Source organism: Mustela lutreola, chromosome 1 (assembly GCF_030435805.1).
Source record: "Mustela lutreola isolate mMusLut2 chromosome 1, mMusLut2.pri, whole genome shotgun sequence".
In the NCBI taxonomy this organism is placed as follows: Eukaryota; Metazoa; Chordata; class Mammalia; order Carnivora; family Mustelidae; genus Mustela; species Mustela lutreola.
In genome coordinates this window covers 192989695-193001218 of record NC_081290.1, presented here as the reverse complement: position 1 = coordinate 193001218, position 11524 = coordinate 192989695, and the positions used below count along the sequence as shown (strand labels likewise).

Genomic DNA, 11524 nt, shown 5'->3' with positions numbered 1-11524 from the left:
CTAAAGCTCTTTCTTTAAAAGAAAATCCTTTAAAGGGGAGGGGAGGTTGCTCTTTCTATGATCCAGATTGATTTCTGGCCAGGGACCTATGAAATCTCCTGAAAACGAACAGCTTGTGAGGGTCTAGCTATCTTTTTCTTTTTCTTTTTTTAAATTTAATTTTATTTTTTCAGTATTCCAAGATTCATTGTTTAGCTGTCTTCTTAATTAAAGACAAGAGATCTGAATACTTCTCATACCCCGTTTGGTTTTCCATCTTGAAAGCTGCCTTTAGCCCAAGATGGTCTTTCTTTCCTTGGTTGAAAAAGCTCAGATCTATACTTCAATAACTGACACAGGAAAACTAAGCATCCCTATAGTTAAGTCAGGCGAAGTTCAGTCTGTGAAAGTTCCTCCAAAGCACAGGATTGTGGTTACTTCCCATTGCCAGTCCCCAGGGGGCCTGGAGCTTCTGGATGAAACAGAGCTGGGCTCCCAGGGAAGCCCACTCCTATGAGGGGAGCCAGCATTAACCCTCTTGCTCATAATGCCAGGCTCTTGAATAAGGGCGCTGAAGTCAGCTCAGGGTCCTCCAACGTATTTACCCATCTGAGAGTGAGCTTTGCCCTGATTCTTTGTCTTCTAAATTAAAAATGGCGGGTTTGATCTCAGAACCCTTTTGTTTGGGTAAGAAGGTTCAGTACTGGATGCCTACTCTAGGTATCTCTGGACATGTGCAAGTCATCTTGGCCTGTAGGAACAGTTCAGATTTTCCTTTCCAAGAGACTCTGTTTCTCCAGTCTGAGAATACCTTAGGACCCAGAGCGTGAACCTACAGTGCTCTTGCCTTCATTAACCATGAATTGATGCCAAGAATTGAGGATGCACTTCTGTAATCATTCCGTTGTTGTTCCTGTTGTTGGAAGGCTGCTTGGCTGATCTTGCAGGCACCTTTCAGAAGCAGTCAGTTCTCAATGATCTGCACATGGATTACATGCTTTGTGAATTATTCATGGATAATTTTAAATTCCAAATGGGCTGTGGCACTGCTTGACATGCTTCCATTAAGAGATTCCTCCATGTCCTCCTTTGAGCTAGAGATACCTAGGGAATGTGATGCGTTCTGATATTAGCATAATACAAAATAAACCAGGACCTAAACTTATTGAAAAGCCATCCTATAAAAATTTGCAAATCAGAAAAAAAAAAAAAAAGCTACTTTGGAGCAATCCCCTTGTGGAACTGGATTACTTCTGCCTAAACACATCCCTCCATGATTACATATGGCCTGTCATTTCGATACTGACTCCGTCTTCCTTCCCAAACCAGAACTTACAAAAATGTAATTGTAATGTTATGAGAGGTTATTGACACATATAAATTCTTTTGCCAACTCTAGATCCCATGAGGCTTGCACTAAAAGCTTCCCTAGCCCTTTCTCAAAACAGTCTTCAAGGGAGCTGACTCTGAGCCATCTTGTCCATCTTGGATAGCATGAAACCCAATCAAGCAATGTAAATCCAAAGTGAAAATTGTTCGTGCCTCCTCCCCTCTTTGGTAAAAGCATCCCATGCTTACTCCACCTTAAAAGTGGAACGTGCCCTTTTTGTGTGCAGAGACTGCCCAAAGTGGGCCCCCTGATCTTTCCAGGGAGGGAATGTAAGCAGATCCCTGAAGAAACCACTCAGCTCAGCAATTTTAGGCCTTGTTGTAATTGGCCTGGCCTAAAAGAACTCAGCAAACTGCATGTGTGCCAAGGAAAATGCAAATGCTTCCCTGAAACAGGCGTTTAGGGTGGGTGAGAGAAGGCTCATCTGTGAACCCATGAGAAAAGCAAGACAGACAGAAAATTCAGGAAATCAGAGAGGCTCCTTAGGGACCATTTCTTTGACTTAGCCATGGGTGGTGGCCACACCAACAGAACTGGTCAGACCAGGCAGGGCGAGAGGGGTCGAGTGGGGAAGATCTTGAGTAGGAGGCATTCTTCTTCCATCACAAGTCTCTCTTGTTTCCCTCAAGAGGTAGAGCTAGTCTTCTTGCCCAGTCTGGCTCCCCATGGGTTGCCTCCATGGTCCCTTGCTGGACTCAGCATCCACCACCATCCTCTGGAGCCTGGGAAGTTAATGGGGGTACTGCTTACTTCTGATTCTCTCTGGCTTTTCATGTCTCTTTTCTGTAAAAACTAGAAACCCAGTTTTGTATGTCTGCTATTTTTCTCCACAGCGCCCTGGAATTCTCTCCAGTTTCTTTCATGCTTGGCTGCCCTCTCCTCATTCCTCTTTATTTGTGACCTCCATGAGAGTGGGCCCCTGTCGTCCCAACTGCATTCCTAGTGCTTACCATGGCCGTTGACCCATAGTAGTTACTAGGCAAATGACTGTTAATTGACTAACAGTAATACAGATTACTATGGGATATTTGACAACGTGATTTCTTAGTAGTGTTTTATTTCTATTTCTGTGACGTAGCTGAGCATATGGGAGGTGTTTAGTCAACACTGGACGGATTCAGATTTTTTTGATGAATGAACAGTCTTCCACAGCCAAAAAGGTACTCTTGACTCCTCTCCTCTGAAAAATGAGCTAGTCAGGGTCAGCTGGGTGGCTTAGTTGGTTAAGCATCTGATTCTTGATTTCAGCTCAGGTCCTGTTCTCGGGGTCATGGGATCAAGCCCCCAGTCGGGCTCTACTCTCATTCTCCCGCTCCCTCTGCCCTTCCCCCTGCTTGCTTGCTCTCTCAAATAAATAAATAAAATAAATATTTTTTAATAAAAGGAAAATGAGCTAGTCAGAGAAATGGAGAAACCAAGTCCTGTGATGAGTCCAGCTTCCTTGCTGCCTCATGCACTCACATCTTTTCTGGGCCTAGGTCTCCCTTCCCCTCATCATGCAGCCTTATCCCCACCTCTCACCATCTCTTGAGATCCAACATGGTCTTGGAAGCAGCTCTAAGACCTCCCTGGAAGCTCTCTCTTCACTTCAAATTTCCTTTAAATTTAAATTTTAATTTACCTTTAAATTTCCCTTACCAATCTCCTGTTTCTCTTTCCCCCTCCATCCCTAACCTCCATGTCCTTTCCTCAACCATTTCATACCCTCTGTCCCCTCTACTCAAACACAGGTGCATTCTTGAATGCACTGTTTTTCTCTTCTGCCACCCTCACCAGCTTTCCACTTGAATTTACAGCCCTGTCCTGGGTCCCCACATGCAGGCTGTTCCAGACACAGGCTGCCTGCCAGGACCTCAGAGCTCATGCTACTTCTTCCTCACCCACAGTTTTTACCTTGTTTAGTTATCTTGCCTCTAGTCTTCCGTCTCCCACCTTGCACTGGAAGGCTTGCACACACATGCAAAAGACAGTATAACACACAACAATTTCACCTGCGCTTTTACCAGTAATGTGTAGAACTAGAGGTGATATTTTAACTAGAGATGATATTTTTAAAATTTACTCTAATTCTGACTTTTAAAAATCCTATTCACTTAGGTTCTGTATTTGTACTAATGGTACCATTTTTCTTTTTCCGTGTTTCCTTGACTTGTTGGTGCATTCGGAATGTGTACCTTTTGCTTGCTCCACATTAGAATGGCCTGTGATGAAATTAGCTTTGGAGGTGGCTTTCAAACTGAGATCAGGTGGTATTCAGTTGGGGAAGATATGGAATGAATTCAAACAGGAGGGGTGGGGGCGTCCAACAAGAAGACTTCTAAATCTCTTTTTTAAAACCTGAGATTCTCCTTAAACTGAACAGAACGTAGGAGTTTTACCTTTTCCTTTGTGTTGTCCCCTCTACAGAAGGGCATTTGCTGCACCTAGGAGGTGCTTAAATACTGGACTTAGCTGAGACAGTGAAAATAAATAGTGCTGTTCGAGGGAGAAAAGAGGACAAGGCAGCAAGGCTACTCTGGATGGAGGTGATCTTATTAGGTTGTGAGATCCCTCTGTAGGAGTCGAATGCTTTGTATGCAGATCAGATCGCACACAAACGTGTTTCTTTTGTCCAGCTTTTCCTTTCAGGCCTCGGGTTGATCATAGAAACAGAGGGATCCCCACGGGTGGTTGCAGTCCCATAGGTCTGTGTGCATGGCCCCCTCTCCTTGACCAAAAAACTTGCTCTTCTAGCCTTCTCCAGACAGAAAGTAATCTTTCCAGTCTAGGGTTGAGCTAGCAGAATGTTTTCCTTCTAGTGAGTCAGATAGCACTCTCTTAGAAATTTCTCCCCATTGGCTGCAATCTATTCCCTGATGCTCAACAGAGCAAAATCCCATCCCTTTTCTGAGAGCCCTTTGGACAGTGGAGGACAGCCATTATTTCTGATCGGGAGTTTTACCTTCATCTGCCGGAACACTTTCAATGTTCCCAGTTCCTCATCAAGTGATTTCCGGTCTTTTCTATGCTCTGGTTCCTCTCCTTTCAGTGGACTCCATTTTGTCTAGCACAGGGTTGGAATGGGGTGCTCTGGCCAGCTTTCTCACCCCATCTATCCTCCTGTTTGTTCTCTGGCCCCTGACATGGTGCCCATCACGTGCCCGACCTCGTGGTACGTTCTCCTTGAACAGAATCTCCGGGCTTCTACTCCTTCTTTCACACCATTCCTATCCCCCAAAGCCCTCAGTTCTAGATCCATCTGCATGAAAGGGGGTTTTGTTTGTTTGTTTTTGCAGCTTTCCTTGAATTCTCCAAATCCTCATTGCTGTTTTATACTTGACTTGAGTTGATAACGAAGTTTAAGTGTCTCCGGGGCTGGTTGCTTTTTTTCCTATTTAGCCCAGAGCCCAATATAGGTCTGAGAAACAGATCTTGAGTCTGTGATCAGGAACCATATCACGAATCAACTTATCATCCTCCTCTTTTTGGTGGCACATAACTCCTGTTGTCTCGGGTGTTTGTTTTGTCTTTATGCCTTCAGTGTCTGCATTGCTTATGGAAAAAGAGCCCGTGAGGAAGGTTTTTAATACATGGAGTTTTATGGTTTTATTCCAAGCTCAGTCTTCCCACGTGATTCAGTATAGAGCTGCCACCAACATCAAGGAGCGAGTGGAATTTAGTAGGGATCAGTGGGAAGCAGCTTGAGATTGGTTTGCTGAAACTAATATGGGATGCTTTCGGTTGACCCCCTGGCCAGAGTTCCCTTGCCAGGACAGCTAGAAGAGTCGATGAGGCAATGTGATATGGTGAGAAGAGCTCTCGGCTTAAACAGATTTAGGCTTGATCCCTATCTCTGCCACTTATTTCATGGTCTGGTAACCACTGTGACCTCAGTTTCTCCGTCCATAAAATGGAGTTAACCTAACCTCACAACCAAGGTCTTAGAACTGGCATGATGGTGGAATGATGTCACAGGTCACAACCCACATGGCGAGCTCTGGCCAGGGCACTGCTGTCCTTCTGCAGAGTGTCTTTATTCCATCCCCACTGCCAGCCCCGGTTCTGGGAAAATAAGAAGCCCAGTAACAACCCCAATAGGCCATTGGTTGTTTTGACATTTTACACGATGACGAATTCTCTCCTGCAGGCTGTCTGGGACTTTCTATCTATGTCATACGCAGCACACTGTCCTCATGGCTGGGGAGTCCATCAGTGCTCCTAATTGTGCTGCTCATAGCCCTGCACTGGGGAAGGGCAGTGAGCATCATTTCCTGTTCTCTCCAGAGACAGAGCATATAGTCTAGACACACTGGGCAGGGGGAAGGCAGGAAAGCTAAGCCCTTAGCTCCACTGACTGTTTTCCTAGTGCCTCGGACACCTTACTTGGCTATGTGAGCCTCTGGTTCTGTTTGCAGAAAAGAGTAATTAATATATTTGATTTCCTACCTGCCTGCCAGGGTAGGAGAGAATGAATGAGACTGTATCTCTCTGGAGAAAGTTACTGTTTGGACATACATTGTTTCCATCAAGGTGGGGAGCGGTAAATTGCCAGGTTCCAAAAGGTGGTGCACCTACACTGGGGAGAGTCCTGGAGGCTGGACCTTCACTCTGCTCAGAGGACGGAGACCACGCCTGTCTCTGCAGAACAGCCCCTTGTGAATGTCTGACTTTATGATGCATTTGTGCGGGTGAGGGAATTGGACATGAGGCGGAGGCAAATGGTTGCCAATCACGGCTTCCCATACAGAGCCTATGTGCAAGCCCATGACTCACGCCACACTCACCTGGGCTCAGAGACCTCCAGGCACGGAGAGCTCTGTCTCCCCCAGAATATTCCCCTGATGAATGACGGAGGGTTTCAGCTCTGTGTCACACAGAGACACAGAGGCGCTTCTTCCTGGTGGAGCCTGACTGCCCCCCCCACCCCCACCCCCAGGCGTGCACTCTGCTCTTGGCCCTCCTCCCTCCAAGGCTCTGGCCCAGCTGTGTCCTGCCTTGCCATGCCCCGCATCTCCCACAAGGGGGAGCCCCCGGAGGGCAGTGGAATTTTGGAAGCTGAAGTTTTCTCCTCCTGTCCTCTGATTTTCGCGCTTGACCCAACTGTGAGATTTCTTTGTTGCAATGTTGGGGTCTGAAATAACACTTCTGGAGGCTGCAGCCGAGCACCACAGCTGATGCCATCTTGTATTGTTTGTTATTAATTACCTAGCATGATCCACAAAGAAGGAAAAGTAACAAAGAGCTTGAAGACTTTCCTGGCTCCCAGGCCCTGGATGGAGGCAGGCGGCCTCAGACAGGCAGAACCAAGGAGGTGCCCGTGACTGCACAGCCCAGGTAGGTGCCCGGGAGAGGACGATGGAGGGGCTCACGGGAGTTGGGGGACGGGGGTGTCAAAAGGCACAGAGTCCCCTGATGGTGGGAGGGTGGGTGGAGTAGACCAGGGAGAGTCAGGAGAGATTAAGAGGGGAAAGGCAGTGCAGAGAGACTAAGGGAGAGCAGAGGGAGGTGCCCCCAAAAGGAGTGCAAAAGAACAAAAATGTTCCTAGGATGTGATGTGGAAGGCTGACTGCGGAGCCGGAGCGGAGAGGGAGGGTGTGTGAACTGACTCAGAGACTTAAACTAGCTTGAAGTTGGCTCCAACTCTGCCGCCCAGAAACTTCAGAGGACAGGAGAGGCCGAGTCTGAGAGCGGGTGCTCAGCTGCCCAAGAAGATTCAGAGCGAGTCAGTATATGCCTGAAAGTCTGTCTAAGTCTGGGCCTTGTATGTCATGTAGCCACACCCACTCCGGACTCTGGACTTTCTAAACTGGAAGGAATTCTGGTCTGATGGCCTTTTCAGGTTCTCTCTGCTCCCAGCTACTGTCTCAGACGGTCCCCTTCTTCCCTCCAGGCTCCCGCAGTCGCTCTGGGTAATGGACCAGGAGTCAGAAGTGCTCACTCTGCTACTTAGCCAGATTAGCTTAAGCAAGGAGACGTCGGAATCCCCTTTTTCTTTGTCTATAAAAGGGAGATAATAATACATTACTGATGAGCCTTATAGGATTTTTCTGAGGATTGAATAAGTAAGATAATGTGAATAAATGCTCCTAATAGATTATAATTGCTAGCTAAATAAAAGATGGCATTAATAATAATTAATCAGTTAATATACCCTTACGCTTCTCAGTGGGGTATTTTTCTACTGAGCTTTGGAGGAACATGCGTGTACTATTTGTGGGAAAATTTAAGTACATGATCTCTAATTGTCACATCCCTTTTTAGAGCAACCTCTTTGGCAGTTAAGTGGGAAACTTTGTGTTCTTTCCCTTTTAGCCACCTTCATACATTCTCTTTCCCTAGTCTCAGCTCCAATTTCCTAGTTCACAAACATGCAGATGATGATTGATGGTGTCTGCTTGGCTATCTGGACGAGGGATTTGTCTGTGTCCTCGACACTGTGCTGCTGGCATACATGTCACAATGTGTCTCAGGCACCTGATCAGACTTGACTTGGAAGAAGCAAATAAGAAGCTGTGTTTATAATCCCATTGCCATATTCCCTGCCTGGAATGTTCTTTCCGGACTACTTGTTACTTACTCATTAAAATATCTCAGATGGGAAAATGGGGTTTATGCTCAGGATCAGGCTCTTTCAGTCAACCCATGAAGGCTGGACTTGGCTTTGGTACCTGTGGACACATTCACCCTTTCTTTGGGTTCCAGAGGCAGCGTGGTGTATGAGAAAGGTAGTGTGGACCGTGGATGAATCCCTTGACCCCCCTGAGCCTTCTCTTTCCATCTCAGATGAAGTTGCTACTACCCTTTCTTACTGCATCCAACTATACCTGTGAGGCACACATGAGATTACACCAGAACACTCCAGAAGTCTGTAACTCTACAGCGTTATATAATTATATATAAGGCATTGTCAGTGTTCTGCTGCATGTCCCTTACTAGTGACCTCCCCATATTTCACAACTGTAATTATTTTAAGAGCTGCCTGTCCCTGATGTTCATATATTCTCCTATTTCTTTTCTTGTCCCCCAACTGACTAATAAATTAAATATCGATAGAGAGTATTAAGTTTAAGTCATACACCTACTCTCCTTCAAAAAGTTTGTATGCTCTCTAAAGCATGTGCCTAGCTGCATCATAGGTCCACAGACTGTATTTTTCTAAAGCCACTATAAACATATATAGATGTTCCTTCTTTCCAGCAGGTACTTATTCCCCTTTTAATATAAAATACATGCAAATGTAGATTTGAGAAAACACATGGGCTGACATTCATGCAGCATACTCACTCAGAGAGCACAGTTAATGGGGAAGAGGAATGAGCACAGCACCATATCAGCATTTCAGCAATTCTGGAGTCCAGCAGTGACCGCAATACACACTTCATGTGGTTAAAAAAATCATGGATCAATTTCTTCTCTGTTCCTAGTAATGAATATCAATACTGCCTCTTCCAGACAGATGCTCAGCAGCTCCAGATATTTTTAAATGAGTTTTTTTCAAATACATTTGCAAAGTCAATTATTTTGAATCTCATCTGAAGCAATTAAAAAAAAAAAAAAAACATCCTGACATTTCAGGTGATATTTTTTCCCAAGTAAAATAATTATAAATAATACTAATTATGAACAGATCATTCAGTTACTCTCAGCCTGGTTCAACCTTTAGGTTAATAAACCAATCCATTAAAATTCATCTTGCTCAAAGGACCAATTTGTTAAAAAATGTAGTGACCTTTCACCACAAGTATGATGGATATTTTCTTTAACAATAATCAGAGCTGTCTTTCCCAGAAGAGAGTGTGGCCAAGTGGTAGACGTGGTCAACTAGGGGTCTGGTAATACTTCTAGATTAGGTACAAAGTGATGTTTATGATGACGAAGATGAATGGACAAAATGGAAATTCTGTTTCAAAAACTACCTTAAAGAGAAGTCTGAAAATCTCAGGACGATTGCTCAGAAAAACTGACAATATCATTCTTCACAGCAGGAAGGGTTTTAGATATGCCCCTCTGTCTTCCTCTGGTGTTCATTCTGTCCAAAGATGTAGGGCAGAGATTTGCAAATAGGGCTCATGGGCCAAATCCAGTCTGCTACCTCTTTCTGCGAATAAAGTTTTATCAGAACAAAGCACAGCTCTCCATTCCCATATTGTCAGTGGCTGCTTGCCTACTCCAAAGACAGTCCAGTAGCCACAAAGGGTCCTAAAATATTTATTATTTGGCCCTTTACAGAAAAACTTTGCCAACCCCAGTGGTAGGATGATGAAAGACAAGTTATCTTTGAATTTCACAACACCAACTAATATTTGAACAGCACCTTACAGTTTATCAAGTCTGTTATTTTGTAACAGTATTATTATCCTCCTGTCACTGATGAAGACATTGCAAACTTTCCCATGGCCATACGGCCATTAACTGGTGTAGGTAGACCTTGAGCTTCCAAAGACGGAAGGTTGCTGCCCTAAGGGCCGCCATTGGAGCAGCAGTGGAGGTGGCTCTCAAGCCACAGTCATGGTTGCCTGTCTCTTTCAGCCACCCAGATGTGGTCATTGCCATAGGATAGGAGAGGAAGTGATACTCCTGACATTCCGTTCCCTCTTATCTGACCTTGGCCTGGGTGATTTTACGCTCGTTCTGCGTCTGCGTCCCTCTTCTCATCATCAGAGCAATACTAATAAACAGAAAGGAGGAAAAAAAATGCTTTGCAGTCAAACAAAGCTAAGCTTTATTGCCTCAACTCTCACTTATCCATACTGAAGGAATGTATCCGCCCCAAAATTGGCACCGTGGCATGGATATTCTGTAACAAGAGGAAACAGAGATGTCTTTGTTTTTGGAATATGCTATCTTTTTTTTTTTTCTTTTAAGTTTGCTTTTTGAAATGGCAAATCCCCTCTTAATTACACACTGCTTTTACTCGGTTTATTATCAAAATTATACTCCCCCCACCCCGCCCTGAGCTCTTTTCATCTACTAGCAAGGTGAGCCATAAGGTGCTAGATACTAGGAACAAGGAAACCTGGAAGGAAGACCTTGCCTTTGAGATCCATAGACCTAAAGCACGTTGTTTGCAGAGACCAAAGGTTTTGTTAACCTTAATGCTTTCTTGGAATGGAAGTAAGGGAGACAATAATAGAGATGGCAATAAGACACTCCTATGTCAAACCTTCTCTGTAGGTTCCAACCCAAAGATGAGGATTGAAACAACTGAGCTATTTCACTTTTTCCACCCAACCAACCTTCATCTGGAGTGCCCACTGTGGTAGGTGCTACAAGGAGTGGAAGGAGTATCACGTTGACTAAGCTCCAGATACTCTACTAACTGATTTATTAGAGAAACAAGCATGTACATTTGTGTTTATAATACAAATTAAAAATAAGTAACAGAATGGAAGTACAAACAAAATCTGAGCGTGCTCAAAGGAGAAGTTGTTTCTTCTTATTAGACAGTCACTGAAGATCTTGTGGAAGAAGTTTGCATTTTCTGAGACCTGAGCATGTATGGGTTTTAGGCATTTGGGAATGGAAGTAGGTGGGCGTTCTAGGAGCAAGCAGAGAGAACAAAGTCATAGAGCAAAGCATAGGACTTGTGTGTGATCAGAAAACCATTCACTGCATTTCAAGCATCTTGTTACACAGGAGTGGAGGAAGATAAGGTCAGCAAAATAGGTCAGAGTCAGATTCTAGAGGGCCTTGAAATGTAGGTTAAGAAGTTTGGTCCTTACTATGTGAATGATGAGAATCAGTCCATGTTTTTCTGCAGGAAAATTGCATGATCATACCTGTGATCTGAGAAAAGATGTAGCAGATGTTTGGAAAGGTCTTGGAGGCCAGGTCACCAGTGAGCAGCTAAAGCAGTGGGCCAGGTAGGATGAGAAATTTACACCTTCATCTTCTGCTCTCCTCAAGAGACAGCTCCTCTATAACCTGATTATAATAAGGTTATAGCCCTGGCTGAGGGCTTTCTGAGGCCACTTATTTAATGGCATGCCAATGGCATTTACTCATAAAACCAAAAAGCCATTGGGGCCAGAAATAGGGGTTTTGGTTACTTCCCCAGACAGGATGCAGTTGGGGTGATTATACATGTGATTCATTGAGGTCGGGAAACAAGCCCTCCACAAACAAACACCCCTCCCCTCTAAGCCCAGTGACTCACAGCTTCTTCAGCTTGGAAAG

The 11524-nt window shown here is 44.7% G+C and overlaps 1 long non-coding RNA gene across 1 annotated transcript; it reads right to left on the bottom strand.

The window, feature by feature from the left end:
• Positions 1 to 998: 998 nt before the first annotated feature.
• On the bottom strand, positions 999 to 11216 carry LOC131837554 (uncharacterized). Its single transcript, XR_009356158.1, has 3 exons — positions 11128 to 11216; positions 8633 to 8724; positions 999 to 1083 (listed from the first exon to the last, which is right to left on the bottom strand). It is a non-coding gene; the product is annotated as an uncharacterized LOC131837554 (long non-coding RNA).
• Positions 11217 to 11524: the final 308 nt, after the last annotated feature.